The sequence below is a fragment of the Dermacentor albipictus genome, unplaced genomic scaffold (genome assembly GCF_038994185.2).
Source record: "Dermacentor albipictus isolate Rhodes 1998 colony unplaced genomic scaffold, USDA_Dalb.pri_finalv2 scaffold_16, whole genome shotgun sequence".
NCBI classification, from domain to species: domain Eukaryota; kingdom Metazoa; phylum Arthropoda; class Arachnida; order Ixodida; family Ixodidae; genus Dermacentor; species Dermacentor albipictus.
The window spans coordinates 10,253,692-10,269,772 of record NW_027225570.1 but is presented as its reverse complement, the minus strand read 5'-3'; the positions used below and the strand labels follow the sequence as shown (position 1 = coordinate 10,269,772).

The 16,081-nt window shown below is 50.9% G+C and overlaps 1 long non-coding RNA gene across 1 annotated transcript; it reads left to right on the top strand.

The window, feature by feature from the left end:
- Nucleotides 1-10,960: 10,960 nt before the first annotated feature.
- On the top strand, nt 10,961-14,912 carry LOC135901687 (uncharacterized). The gene is made up of 3 exons (XR_010564223.2): nt 10,961-11,209; nt 11,980-12,066; nt 14,718-14,912. It is a non-coding gene; the product is annotated as an uncharacterized lncRNA (long non-coding RNA).
- The last annotated feature ends 1,169 nt before the right edge of the window (nt 14,913-16,081 follow it).

Here is a 16,081-nt window from a genome sequence, read left to right as displayed (position 1 = left end):
TCGCCGAGGCCTCGGACATCACCTCGTCCCTGTCGTCATCGGCGGCCGGGGGTTGATCGTCTTCAGCGGCCTGCATCCGATCAACAAGAGCCGAAAAGCGAGCGACCGCCGCGTCGCCGTCCTCCGATAAATCGGGTCCCCGCGAGCGGGGCGACTCCCCAGCGGCCGAGGGCCGCGGGGGGGAGCGAGACGGCGACGCGTTCGCGCCCTTGCGCGTTCTGGGCATGGCCGGCGCTCAGCGGGCATGAGCCCACGCCATATTGGGCTCAATACCCGGGAACAAGGCAGTCGCGGAAAATCGCAAATTGAACCATTTTTTGCCGCGGTTTTTGAGTCGAATACGATCCCCGCGCGCTTAAAAACAACCCCAGCTACAATTTGGACATGGCGAATCGCAAATACCTTGTTTTTCCTGGAAAATCGCGGAGCCCGACGCAGCCGGCCAGCCAGACACTTGCACGAGCGCTCGTGCAAGTCTCTGAAGGATCGAGCTCACCCGGCCACGGCCGGCGCGCAAACGGTAAGCGGTCAACGGCGCTCATAAATGATCATGGCAGTGTGAGGATGTCATCGGACGTAGTCGGGCAGGAGTCCGCATCGCGGTTGCCACGGTGTACTCGTCACGGCATCCGATGACCAAGCGGCTCTCCCGGATGCCACGGAAGACGAGCGAGAAGTAATCCACGGGACGTCCTCCGAAACGGAGAGGCGGGGCGTCCTTTTATTGTTCAAGACTTCTCGCATTTACATTCGCTCGGCCCCGTGGAGGACATGCCAGTGCCCAGCCTTGAAGTCGAGCGCAGCGATCCGCCTGCTCTGTGGACATACGCGGCTCCCGGCCTGGTCGCTTACCCCAGGGCCGATCATCCAGTCGCTCGGCCCCGTGGAGGACATGCCAGTGCCCAGCCTTGAAGTCGAGCGCAGCGATCCGCCTGCTCTGTGGACATACGCGGCTCCCGGCCTGGTCGCTTACCCCGGGGCCGAACTTAAAACGTATACGTAATAAACTTAACCGTATATAACTTAAAAACTTAAAAACTTAAAACCCACTGCCTTGCTCTTGACACCTTCGTCCGGTCACACACTCTAATAAAACTCCATAAAAAATCATTTTCAAAGGCCGTCGTCTCGTTCATCTCTGCATCATTAAACAAGAAAAATACCCAGGACTGAAGTTCCCACCTGGTACATTGGGCTGAGCTTGCCCTGGCGCTATCGTATTATCATTTGGCGGGTGTACCGCCCCGGCAGACTTCATTGCCCGTCATCCTAAAAGCAAAGCAAAAAATAAAGGGTGGGGAAAAACCTGTACCTGCAGAAGAGCATACCAGGTTTAAAGCCAATCTAAAATAAATGAAAAGGGGTTTTTAAGTAATATCCAAAGCGCATGGTTTGGTGGAGAAAAGCCAACTGGAAAAATAAAAGTGTGGGCATAGGTAACGCACATGTGTCCCAAGGTGTCTCAGCGAGGGCAGAAAGCCTCGCACAGGGCGATCTTTTAATGAAAGAATGAGGCGGAGACGTGAGGGCATGGACGGCGCCATGAAAATGATGTGAAAAAAGAAAAAAAAAGAAAAGAAAGAAAGAAAAGGGGCAAGAATAAAGAAAAGGAGTGACAAGAAAGGGATGAACTGTCCATCGTGAACACAAGGAATAGAGTCAAGGTGTAGACGAGAGACAAGAAAAAAAAAAGGAAAAGGAAAAAGAAATAGGAAAAGAAAACGAGTGAAAAACAGGACACGAAAGTATATAAAACACAAAGCGGACACGGTGTCGCTGTGCCTTGGCCAGTCCGCATCGCGGTTGCCACGGTGGACTCGGCACGGCATCCGATGACCAAGAGGCTCGCCCGGATGGCACGGAAGACGAGCGAGAAATAATCCACGGGACGTCCTCCGAAGCGCAGAGGCTGGGCCGATCCCGGAGGTGGTGGAAATCCGGGCCATCACATTGTCAGGCGAGGGTATGGTGAAGTCACCGCGCAACGCACGGCGCGCCAAAACGGAAGGCGAACGTCCGACATGCGGGTCACGACGCCAGGCTCCAAGCAACCAAGGAGGCAGCGCGCCGGCAAGACGGTGCGGCCGAGGAGGGGGTCCGTGCCGCGGTCGTGAAGGGGCCGGAGGGTGTTGAGTGCCGCATAAGTAGGCGAGTAGCCCTGTAACGGCGGACTCCAACGAGGACTCGTAACCTGCGATGACGGGGCGCGTCCGGCCTCGAAGAAAGCGGTATAGGCCAAAGGTAAAGGACGAAAAGCACAGCGTTACGGTTTCTTCGGACACCGACCGAAAGGTCGCACTGCAGGTCGGTTGCGCGAGGTCGTGTCGTCAGGGGTGCGAAGCCCCGCCGTCTGCGGTCGACAAGACGACAGCGGCCACCGCAAACCGACATGGGTCTGTGTACGTGCAGAAAGAAAAAAAAAAGAACCATATGATCAGGAAAATGCGACGAGCTGGAATCGAACCCCCAGCCGTGAGGTGGATACAGCGGGTATGAGCCGGTGGCGGGGCTCGCCGCGGGGGCGCCCGACGGAGTGGGGGCGTGTTGGGCAGAGGGGGGGTCACGGGCGTAACCCCGTCACAGAGCCCCATGGCCCGCGGACCAGGTGACCCCGGCGGGTGCCGCGCACGTTGACCCAAAGGTGACCAGCGGGGCGCCGGACTCCTCCCCGGGGGCACCGCTCGAGCTCACCCGGCCACGGCCGGCGCGCAAACGGTAAGCGGTCTGCGGCGCTCATGAGTGATCAAGGCAGTGTGAAGATGTCAACGGACGTAGTCAGGCAGGCGGTCGCTAACGAGGCGGACGATTTGAATTAAAAGTGCTCTGTTACGGCTGGAGCGGAGGAGCACAGGCAGGTGTAGGCGCGTTAAAGAGGTCTGCGGTTCGAGAGAGGCGGCCAACGGTCTGGTAAGGCTACATTCTCCCAAGTAATGGTCTACGGACAGACACTCTGAGCCGCATGGGCACAGAGAGTCGTGTGTGAGGCCGAAACGATAGAAATAAAACGGGAAACGGCCATGCCCCGTTAATAGGGTAACTAAGGCCCGCAGAGGAGGGAAAAAGGACGGTGTGTCCTCGAGGCGCGGCACCCAGCGAAAAAGCGCCGTGTCCGCGTGGTTGTCGCGCCACGACCGTGACCATCGCTCCCGTTGGACCGCCTTAAACGCATTGCGAACCGATCGAAAAGGTATGGGCGCTCTTCGATCCAGCCCGCACGTAGCGGCGCGCGACGCTAGGAAGTCAGCGAGTTCGTTTCCGAAAACCCCGCAATGCCCGGGCACGTGGTACAGGCGCACCTCTGACAGGCCGGCAACCTCCCCGAGCGCAGCCTGAATGCGGAAGATGCGGGGGTCGACAGAGCCGGGCGTCGCAACCGCTTGCAACAAAGAAAGGCAATCGGTATACAGGGAAATCACGCCCGTCGGCCGGTGGCAGCACAAGTAAGTCAACGCCTCAGCGAAGGCGACCACCTCGGCGCAATAGGCGCTTGTGGCGGCGCACACCCGAAAACGGCCCACCGCCCCAAGCCGCTCCCGCGGGCCGAGAACGACGAATGCGGCGCCCGATGATCGCGGTGTGTAGGAGCCGTCGCTGTAGATATGGAGGCCCGCGGCACGCGATCTGGTGCGCGCCTCCAGCGCCGATAGTTGTGTGAAGAAAAATGCGCGTATCGATGCCGGGTGGACGCCCCAAGGGTCGGCGGGGTAGAGAATGTCGCGCGGGGAAAAGGCGAGGTCACCGAACTCGACCGCCTCGCGCAGGGCGAAAAGTTTAAACTCCGCCGCGGTTCTGTCCAGTTCCAGCGCCAGAGGCGGTAGCTTCATCAAAACCTGAAGTGAGGCCGTGCGCGTCGTGCGATACAGAATCAGAATCAGAATCGGTTTTATTTTCCTCAAGGAAAGGAAAAATGGACCCCAGACAAAAAGCTGCTCATTGAGCAGCTTGACGAGGCCTGAGGCCTACAGGCAGTGGCAACAGCGGCAAAACAGCAGTGTATGTCGCACTAGAAGAAAAAAAAAGCAATTAGAGAAACAAAAAAAAAAACGAACGAAAAAGAAAAAAAGAAACTGTTCGCACGAAGCTGTGACGAATGAGAGCAAAAAATATTTACATATATATACACCAATAACAAACCAATATTGTACACTGACGTGTTATATTCACACGTACACACGCAAAAACCCGTACAAGTGGCGCGCATACGCCCCATATATATACATATATGTACACCTACATATACACGCGTACATGGCATATATACACACACCATTCAATTGCACACATGCATAACTTCAAGCAAAATATTTTATGAAGAATGAGCTGTTATAAAAACGGGGAGCGAGAAAAAAAAAAGTGAAATTGGACAATGTCTGCAAAATCATTCCACACTAGTCCACACAAATGAACGCAAAATGCCGAATGTAAACTGCATGATATAAATATATTGCCGATTAAGCTATACTGTTCAAAAAGTATTCAATTAAAGCACGTTTATTTATTGCGGGGCCATCAATTAAGGTTGTATTATTGTTCAGGGTGTAAGGTATTATATACTTTAACATTTGTTGACCATAATTCGTTCGAGTTTTTGGAAGACACCACTTTTCTAATTGTCGAGTGTTGGCTGCCGGTACACGTTCCTTGAGCGTTGATATTCTGATAAGGAAATTAGTACGAAACGTGGTTTTAGCGGTGAATAAGGAAACAATAATGTGCGGTAGCATAACACTGATGGGCAGAATTTTTAACCGAATAAACAGCGGTTTGGATTGTGCGCAGTACTCTTCGTCTGCAATGATACGAATCGCTTTCTTTTGCAGGCTCACAATTCTATTCATGTTAGTCGGTGATGCCGTGCCCCAAACAAGATGACAATATGCAATGTGTGATTGAAATAATGAAACATATATCTGTTTTTTAATGTGCACTGGAAGAATGCCACGACACCGGGAAAGTGCTCCAACAGCTTTAGATAAATTTAGAGATACGTAATTAGTGTGCTCAGTCCATCGAAGGTGCTCATCAAATACAACACCCAGTGTTTTATGGTGGCTAACGACCTCAATAATATTATTGCCTAGGTTAATGGTTAAGTTAGTCCCTATGTGACGATTTATAGCGCGGAAAATAACAGCTTTTGACTTAGTTGTATTTATTTTGAGATTGTTTAATTTAGACCAATTTAAAAGGCTGTTTAGGGCGTTGTTTGCTTTTGAAATTATTTCTGTAACCGAAGGACAACGCCCGACAATGCCCGACAATGCCAGGAGTATCGTGCGCTGCATGGTGGTGACGCGGGCGCTTAGTCTGCAGTCGGGCTTGGCGGACCACCACACTGCCGACGCGTAAGTAAGGGCCGGCAGCATCACCTGGTGGTAAAGGCGGGTCAACGCCGCCGGCTGCAGGGTACCCTGCATCTGTAGGAAAGTCAGCGCCCGGCAGGCCAGATGTTCGGCCTTCACCTTGAGGGCGTCCGCGTGGTGGAAAAAGTGGAGGCGCCTGTCAAAAGTCACACCCAAGACCTTGAGAGCGTCCACGAATTTCAGGCCCCTTCCCGAGGCGCCCAGGCGGATGGTAGGATGGACGCGTTCCATACCGCCGAGGCCATGGGAAAACAGAACACAGTATGTCTTGTCCATGTTGAGGGAGACCTTAACGCTGTCAGCCCACTCCACCACCCGCCGAAGAGCCTCGGAGCCCGCCGCGCCGAGCGCGTCACGCGTCGCGGCCGAAATGATAAGAATGGTATCGTCGGCGTATGCTTGCGCGGTCACTCCGGCGGGCATGGGAAGCTCGAGGAGGCCATGGACGATGACATTCCACAGAAGAGGAGAGAGAGGGGAACCCTGAGGGCTGCCTAGCGACGGCTTCGCCTCGACCGCGCCCGCGTGAGAGGTGAAAACCACGCGGCGGTCCGCAAGGAAAGAGCGGAGGAGGTGATATAAGTTGGCCGGTAGCCCCCGATCCCTAAAGAATTTAAGGACGAGGGGGTGCCACACACTATCAAAGGCGCCGCGAAAATCCAGTGACATGAGGATGGCCGGTGTCTTGGCCTCCTTGAGCGCAAGCAGGCGGGATTTTAAAGCGTAAAGGGCCATAGCGGCGCTCCTGCCGTGGGTGAACCCATATTGTTGTTTGTGCAGGTGCCCACCGCTATGCAAAAAATAGTACAAGCGGCCGTTTAAGAGTCGCTCAAGCACCTTGCCCAGTGCTGACGTCACGCAGATGGGCCTGTAAGAGGTGGGCAAATCGGGCGCGCGCTGCGGTTTTGGGATGAAAATTATTCTCCCCGTACGCCAGCAACGGGGGAAGTATCCCAAAGCGAGCGCTGCGTTGAAAAGCCCGAGCAGGAAATCGCCCCGCGTCCGCGCGAGCCCCTTGACGATATAGGGCGTGATTTTATCCGGCCCGGGCGCTGATGTGTCCAGTGTTTTTCGAAGGACGTGCGCCAGCTCGGCCGACGTAAAAGGCACGTCGTTAACTTGCGTAAAATAGGGCGGCGCCGCGAGTACCCTGATGGCTGCGTGGCAGGGCCCGTCGGACGAGGTATTGTCCACCGCGACGTGTGTCTTGAATAGGAGGGCCGCCGACTCGAGGTGCGTAGCCGTGTGGGTACCGTCGGGAAGCTCGAGCGGCGGCAAGCACTGCCGCGGGCGCACCCTGTCGAACGCTTCCCGATACGCGGCGGAAAAGATGGAGCGTCGCGTACAACTAGAGTACCAATTGCGGAGGTTCGAGGTCTTGGCCGCGCGAACGCGGCAGCGAAAACCCGCGAGGGCCCTGCTGTATGCCGTGCGGAATTCCGCCCGCAAATTGTCCGCCGCGCAGCGCTGGTAGCGGCGGCGCAACGCGTTCACGGCGCGTCGTTCCCGCGCCAGCGCCGGGGTCCACCAAGGCCTCCCCGGGCCCTTGAAAGGGCGGAGGTTTGCCCGGTAAAATCGGTCAAAGAGGCGCTGGAAGCTGGCAAGGACCTCGTCGAGGGCGCCCGGCGAGTGGAGGGCAGCCCCCGAAACCCGCGCGAACCACGGCTCGCGAGAGAGGGCGGTTAACAATTCCTCCCGCGCGTAGCGGGTGAGACGGCGAGGACGGCCGTCGCGAAAAGCGCCGATACGAACCGCGATGTTTTTGTGTTCGGAGAACGTGATGTCCTCGCGAACCGTCCAATCAAACCCAGCCGCGACGAGGGCCGGCGTCGCCAGCGTGACGTCAAGCCAGCTGGCCGCGTAGCGCGTTTCGTATGTTGGCGGCGACTGGGGATCGTTGAGCACGACGAGGCGGTTCGCCCCGGCAAACTCAACGAGGCGGGCGCCGCGTTCATCCCCCGCACAGGGACCCCACGCCGGGTGCTTCGCGTTGAAGTCGCCCGCGACGATGATGTTTTGCGTGCGGGCTTTCGCCATAGCCTCTTCAATGCCGCGAAAGGTTTCGTCCATCGGTCGGTGTGGCGGCGCGTAGGCGGAGATGAATACGAAGTGAAAATCGCGTGCCTGACAGTACACGGCGGCGACAAGTTTGGTAAGGAGAAGGGGCGAGACGTCGTATGGCGGCCCTCGCGTGATCACAACTGCCGCCGGATCCCGGTCGATGGCGTACACGGTGAACTCCGGCGGCATGCGAGGTAGCTTGCCCCTGGGCCTATACGGGTCGGACACGGCCGCCAGAGAAGCGCCCGTTTCCGACATGGAATCGACCAAGTGGTTGGAGGCCAGTCTGGCATGGTCTAGGTTTAGTTGAAGGAATGCGACGCGCATCGCCATGTCCGCGCTCGCCGCGGGCCGACGGGCGCCAGCCCCGCCGGGCCGCCCGCCCACCGCCGCCGAGACACCGCTCTCCCCCACGCGCGCTCCGCCCCCCCTGCCCGCAGCGCTCGTCGCGCTACGGGCGGCCATAGTTAGTACGTGCACGCAGCCTCTCCACCCGCTCCATCAGGATGGGGCACTGCGGGAAGCCTGCAGGGTGAGCGGACGAGAGACCGGCGCGATCGCATTCCGCACAGCGGACGGCCTCGTCGCCCATGCGCACCTGGCATGCGTCGCCCAGGTGATTGCCCGCGCAACGCATGCAGACTGCTTTCGCAGCGTCGGCGCGAACTGGACACGTGGTGCGCCCTTATGAAAATGAACCATGAGTTTCTGTAGAGGACGTGATGTGTTCCTAAGGTGACATCAGACATGCATAAGAAATGCATCGTCTAATGTTTTTTGGCATCACAAGTACATCAGAGACTCAAATGACAATGCACCTTAAGATTTCTGATGAGAGGAGTATACAGCTTTTTTGTGTTATTGCTAATGTCAAAGTACATCACGTATGAATGTGTACGATGCCAAGTCGTGAAAAATTCTTTGTAATGTGATAGCATTAAATGGCTCATGAGCCGGAAAATCCGGCATTGTCGGCCTGAGCACTCGATGTACAAAGAGGTTGCAAACTCTCAACCTTTCATGGGAGTTACACCCACTACCTTTGGCGGTAATTAAGGCTACGAACCCACGACCTTTGGTGTTGATTAAGATACCGTTAATTAAGACAGAGTTTGAAGATATAGTTAATTAATGCACTCGAACGCACGTACCACCCTTAGTAGAAGTCGAAGCATGTTAATTAATATGTTAATTAATATGCACCTGATTATTATGTCGTTAATTAAGACACTCGTACCCACGACCTTTGGTGTTAATGAATGCGCTGTTAATTAAGGCGTAGTTAAGATACAGTTATTTGAGGCACTCGAACCCACGACCTTTGTTAATGATGACGATGCTAATTAAGGCGCAGTTAATTACGACCTAGGAATTAAGTCACTCGAACTCATTACCTTGTGTGGGAATCGAACCCACGAACATTGTTGTTAATGAAGGCGATATTAATTGAGGTAATGTTAATTAATATATAGTCAATTAAGACACTCGAACCCACGATCTTCGGTGTTAATTAAGGCGGTGTTAATTGAGCACAGTTAAGATACAGTTATTTGAGGCACTCGAACCCACGACTTTTGTAAATGATGATGGTGCTAATTAATGCACTGTTAATTAAGATCTAACAGTCAAGTCACTCGCACCCAGTACCTTGGGTGGGAATTGAACCCACGACCTTTGTTGTTAATGAAGGCGATGTTAATTAAGGTACTGTTAATTAATATAGTCACTTAAGGCACTCGATCCCACGGCCTTAGTTGGTAAAGTTTATGTTAATTAAGGCATATTTAATTAATATATTGTTAATGAAAACACTCGAACCCATGATCTTGTGTAGGAGTTGTGCCCACGAACGTTGTCGTTAATGAAGGCGATGCTAATTAATGTACAGCTAATTAAGATATAGTTGATGAAAGCACTCGAACCCATGGCTATTGGTGGGAGTCGAACTCATGACCATTGGTGTTAATGAAGACGATGTTAAGTAAGGTACCGTTAATTAGGATACAGTTAATTAGGACACTCGGACCCTTGGCCTTTGCTGGGAGTGGTTTTGATTCATCGTTGGGGGCAGTCTAAGAGACAAAAATGAAGAAAACGATATAACACAGCGTGAGCGCCGAGTACTCTGGAAACGCTTCCGATATATCAGGGCTAGGCACAAAACAACGACGTCATTTTCTTTCCTTTTTAAAGAGCACTGTAAGATTGTGTTACCCCGTTATCACATTTGGTAAACAGTGCCAAACTATAGCGTATGCCTTGTTCTGGGCAGTTTGATTACTCGGATGTGTTACTAGTCTTTAAGTGGCAAACCGACAATTCTGCAGATTGACATGATCATGACATGGAAAACTGCGCGTAAAAAATTATGGGGTTTTACGTGCCAAAACCACTTTCTGATTATGAGGCACGCCGTAGTGGAGGACTCCGGAAATTTCGACCACCTGGGGTTCTTAACGCGCACCTAAATCTAAGTACACGGGTGTTTTCGCATTTCGCCCCCATTGAAATGCGGCCGCCGAAGCCGGGATTCGATCCCGCGACCTCGAGCTCAGCAGCCCAACACCACCATAGCCACTGAGCAACCACGACGGGGAAAAAAAGAAAAGAAAAAGAAACTGCGCGTAAGCGGCAGCGTCTATTTGCTGGAACGCACTGTAGTACTTGGTTGCACGCACATCGTACGCCAGCGCACACTTCTGGCATATACCACATAGGACAAATGCACGCTGCCGAGACATGTGGGTTTTTCGAGGAATCTTCGTGGGTAGCACGATCAACACAGAAGGCACGAGCGACAGGAGTGCAACCCGCGCACGTTAAACACGCCAACACGAAAGCAAGATACGGACGACAGGGGTGTAAGCTGCGCCACACGAGCAGATTTGATGATTTCCGACTGACACTGTTGCAACGGGCACTAAAACATTGCACACTGCACATGTGTCGCTCGGAGATCGCGTCAACGATGTCTGAGGCTATATAGTTGATGTGAACGACAGCAGGAAGTTATTTAAATTGAAGTGACGGCGCAGGTAGCACGGGGAGCAGCGAAATGCGTAATTCACGGTTTTTATGAGAGGAAACTGAAGTGAAAATCGTTCGAATAGCGTCACCGCAACGGCTTTCTATAGGGTTAACATTTTCAGATCTCGAAGGCCATGCTTTTGCTGGCTGCAGATAGCCGAAGCGATTCAAATTGAAAATGCGTTATAGAATTTCTTTCTATGCCAAGCTATAGCTTACAATATAGACTTATCTTTGGTTCTTTTTGTCTTGCAACAGCTATGCGCAATTAGGCAGCCGCACAAATCCTCAGATGACGCTAGCCGAGACATTGGCTGGCCCCAACCGACCTGTTCGTGGCGCCACCTACCATGCCGTTTCCTATCCAATCCAATCCAATCAGTCTGTCGCTCTGTTTTCGAGTCGGTCGGGTGTGCGAGCTGCAACGATGTGCTTGTTAGATCGTGTGTTTTTGTGTTTGCTGTAACCAAATGTGACTTAGTTCGCGTGCGCATAAGCGCCACAGACAGCTTGTCTCGCTGCAAACTCGCCGTGTGCGTGGCGCGCCAGCGAAATGTGGACCAACGATGTTCATGCTGTGGAGTGCGTTCCCTTTGTCTCTGGTTGTCGTGGAAAGTTGGGTGGACGTCGCGAAGAAATAATGCGTGTTGTTAGCGTGCCACTGCTCGTCCACTATGCACCGGTATGTCTGCTGGGAGTAGCATCGAAGCACTGGCAACTTGGAGGGCGCTTTTCGACCGCGTCGGGCCGTTCAAAAGGTGAGTAACCGTGCTTGCTAACTACACACGTGTTGTGCGTGCTTCTCGTGTGGGCATAGGGTGCCTTGCGAACGTAGGAAAGAGAACTCCCACGACAACAGTGAAACCTATGCCGATGCTTGCTGGGTGTCAGAGTTTAGTTGCGCGAATTAATTGCCATAATGCAGAATTGAAAATCTTGATAAGCGTTTTCTTCTGATGAGAAAGATTACGTTCAGACATAATCGTGTTCATCATGCGCGCTTGTGCGTGAGCTCCCGTTTTTCTGCTGAAGTCGCATGATAACGACTCATCTACCTCTTGACCGATTCTTACTGCTATGACGTTTCCTCGCTTATAAATGATTCGACGTTGTAGATAATCTCTGCTTACAAGGTTTTCGATTTACGAGCAGTATTGGGGAAAAAAAATGTAAGCAATCACAGCGTGCTACTAGTACAGGTTTGTTTTGAAGGGGTGTTGCCATAACTTCGACGTAAGTAAACATTACAAGGGATAGTTACTTAAAGTTATGAAAGAAACTAGAGAATCGTTATGTAAACAAACATTCATGTAATGCGCTGCTGCTCCTGCGTGCGAAATTTTGCCTTGTTGAAGGGGTCACTGTTATCGTGATATTCATCAGTAACTTTGACTTTGTGCTCTGTTGCCACCCTGCACCAGTGCAGGCATTGTTTTCATGACTGTTTTTACATGCTCCTTGCATGTGTTCACTATGTGATAGTCTTACTGTGCCACAGCTATAAGTTAACACAGAATTCTCTTTGTAGTGGTGAAGCCGTGACCCACAACAGTGTCCACATAACCCGTGGCCATGGCTGCAGCAACACGGCGTGTAATCTGGATGGATATGTCAGGTATGCTTTAAGTGTACGTGTTCACAAAAGTAGGATCTCGGTATCATTAGTGGATAAGTGTATCGACATATTACTTAATGCATCTTGCTAAATAGGCTAAATATTTCTGCAACATCATTCCACTTGTTGCTTATTTGTGTTTGTAGATATTATGCACACATTATCTTGTTCTGTTAAAACTACACGTCGCATGTCCTGACGTTTAGTATTTTTCTCGCATCAATTGCTTGGCTGCAAGTCCATTTTATTTTTGCCTATTACACAGTATGTTTCTTTTTATCTTGGTTTTATTTGTTTGGAACTGTTTCTTATGCTGTAGCCCATATTTCCCTGTTTTCCTTTCTGCTTATGATACACACATGTGCTGTTTTTGTCCATGTAAGAATTCGAAGTGTAGTGTGCCATATATGTCACAGGTCTAAGCACGCAGTGTGCCTACCATTGTTTAACATTGATATTTACAATCATGTCTGTCTTGTTCTCAGAATAACTGTCACTGGCAAATACACATTTGATGAACTAGAATTTCTTGAAATGAAATAGGAAGGCCAGTATTCATTGTGCTGCAGTTACTTAAGTAGTGAGGTGTTTTCTGGTAAGCTTTCTATTTTTTCTCTCACTTTCTTCGTATTCTTTTCTTTGCAAGCTGCCCTTACTCATGCTGGTAGGCATTGTAGCAGTTGTGTGTTTACTGCAGCAATGTCACAGCTAGTTTGCACACACTACAGGATGCCAACAGATACCCATCACTGTTTTTGTGCATTTCTGAGAACCAGCTGTGTCCACTCGGCGAAACTTGTAGTGTCCATTTGAATTTACCAATCAGTTCATGTAACATTTCAGGACAAAATTTACGCAGTGAGAGAAGGGAGACTATGCAACATGACCTTGGCTAACAACTGACTGTTTAAGTTGTTGGAAGGACTAACAAAAATAGCACTGGATGTGCACTTGTGTTGTGCACCAGTTAATTCGAGAGGGATGGCAGAAGTTATAATTCAAAGGCATAAAATCATGGTAAATGGTGTCTGCATAAAAAGTAGTAAATAGGCACAGACTAATTTCTATCCCTTGTAATCTACAAAGGATGCCTTTCTTCACGCATTGATAATGGGGGCTGGCTCACACTTATTGTTATTTATGTGGTGCGCCTGACTGATTTCTCTTGCCAATTTTCAGCCATGGGTGAAAACAGATAAACAATCCTAATCTGGCCTGAAGCCCCATTGCAGATATGTGTGGCCAAGTCGGACGAGCATACTGGTCTTTTGAATGAAGTATGGTGATCTCACAGGTACATATTTAGGCACCAGCCAGTCTGCGCTATGTACATTTGACCACATGTGAAAGGAATACAGCACAGTGCCTCTGACACGCACTGGACAAATTTGGTGCTACCTTTAACCAAACAAACCTCGCTTGCCTCCTTGCATTTCTCGATTCAATTTTCAATTCAATCAGTTCATGTAACTTTTCAGGACAAAATTTGCGCAGCGAGGGAAGGGAGACCATACAACATGACTGTTGTGCATATGCTGCCTAATTTATTTTTGCTGAAAATATACGTGCATTGCAGTCCACAAGTGAATTGACAAAGGCACCCAGGCATTGGAGGCTTGCTTAGTTAAAAATACCCAAAATTTGTCTCGTATCTTTCAGGGTTAATGTAGGCTACTCTTTTGATCACGTGCATATTTGGTCCAATGTACATCGAGCACGCTGACTAGCCGGTGCCTCAGCATGCGCCTAGGAGAGCACCATAATTCACTCAAAGGACCAGTGTGCTCGTCTTATTTGACCATGCATTGACACGACAAGCTGTGCACTGGATTTAGCTTGTTTATCTGTTTCGTTCGCCTATGGCAACCGACTGATACAACAAAATCAGTGAAGAATACCACAGCCAAAAATGGGACGTGTGTCAGTCGACGCTCATTATGATTGCATGACAAAGAGGAATACTCTCTAATGACGTGGCATAGCAACCACCATGCTTATTTATTAAATTATTTTTATGCAAGCTTGTTTGTCATGCTTCTACGCATTTGTTTTTCAACTTGTGCCCTCCCTCTGAAAGCAGTGCTCGGGTGTAAATGATAAAAAACCCCAGACATGGTGTGGTGTATTTCTTGAATGGGATATATGCCATCATTCAGGAGGCCAACACATGCATGACATAGTAGGCTTGGAATGTATGAGAACTGTGCCCGTAGCTGATGCAAATATTCTATAACGACTGGCACTTGGATGTCTCTGGGATGCATTGGGTTGCCCATACACAAACACTCCTACGCTCATTTCCATGCCAAGTAATTAGTGAGAATTTCTCATTCACGCTAGCAATCCACAGACACTGCTGTCCTTTGTCAAGTGGAAACCGATATAGCTGAAGTAGTTGACGACATGTACACACGCCACAGCTGATCCATGTTGCACATTTGTTCAGCCAAGAGCAATTTCTGCTTACTGTAGTTACTGCTGCACCCAAAGGCCACACAGTGGTTCCTCAACTTTGTGTGAACCGACACCACATAAATTTTTCGCAGAACTAGCTATAACGTCTCCAGACCGTTCTGCAGCAAGTGATACAGCGTGTATTTCTGTGGTTGATTGCCAAGTTTTGTTAATTATCTGTCCTTTCTACCATGCAGGGTACACATGCACTTACTTCAAGATGACGACACTCCACCTCAAGAACAGCCTCTCCTCAGTGATAAGTAGCGAGATTAAATGAAAGGGAGATATCACATCCGTAACCAGGCTGATACTGTGTTTTCCTTTCATTTAACCTCCTTCTGCATTTAAGGAAGCATTGATATGCCCAATAAATGTTTTTGTTAAATTTCTTTCGTTGAGTAATGTCTAACATGCAGCATATGTAGGGCCCATGTACATGTCAGAAGTGCTGCATCTTCACTGGACATACATGCATACAGGCTGCATATATATAGCACCAAAGATAGTCACGCACAGGTAACATATTTAAATAAGGTCTGACTGCCATTGGGACACATGAGAAAATGTTACCACACGTGGTGGCCAATTTTGTTATAGGAGTAATACGAGCACCGGCAGTCTAGTGTATAAGCTCATTAGAGATTCGCTAGGAAGACGTGAGAAAGTCACAAGAAAACTGCTTTGGAGCGCACATTAGGAAGACATTTCATGCTCACAAGAAAAGCACTCGTCAAGAGTTCTACAGAAAGACGGTGGCCAATATGTTATAGAATGACATTAGGAATACATCAGAAAATTCCGAAGAAACTCATCAGAAAGTCTAATGGCTGTGATGTCAAAACTCGTCAGACTTTCATGTGAAACTCATCTCATATTTTCATAAGGGCGGCCGTGACCATACGTGGCACAAAAGGTGCACGTGGTGACGTGAAGGTCTTCGTTGGCACGCACCATAGTCCAGCCTATGGAAAGGCGTTGACGACTGAGAAGAGCGCGAAAAGCCGGCGGATCGACCTCCGCAATATAGGCGTTGGTGCCCGATCGTTCTTTAAAGGTGACGCGCACCCTACACTTGGCGGGGTCGAGGTTGAGGCCCGGGTTGCGGTCGTTAAGGCGCTCAATGAAATCTTGAGGCGCGACGTCGGGGTCCACGCCTGAAAAACGGACATGCGGATTTCGCTTTTCCGCAACCCGGACGATTAGCGCGGCTCTGGTTACTGCACTTTCCTGAATGGCTTTGTGTAAGTTGTCGATGGATTGCTTGATGTCCGAAAAAACAGTAACGCCGTACCGTGTGTGGCGGAGGGAGACGTCCTTGATACCCTTGGCCGCAGGGTCGATGTTCGCCTTGAGGAGGCGAACGACATCCCGCGCCGGCGTGGTCGTCTGCGCTGTCGGCGTCAGGAAGCAGATGTGGTCGTGCAAGGGTTGTGCGGATTGTGCGGGCCCCCGGGCCGCGCCTCCGGGCGCAACCGGCACTGCGCCGGCATCGAGGAAGCCGTCCGATCGCATGGCGGCGGCGTAACTCGCTGCACCGGGCGCCAATGGGCCGGCGCCC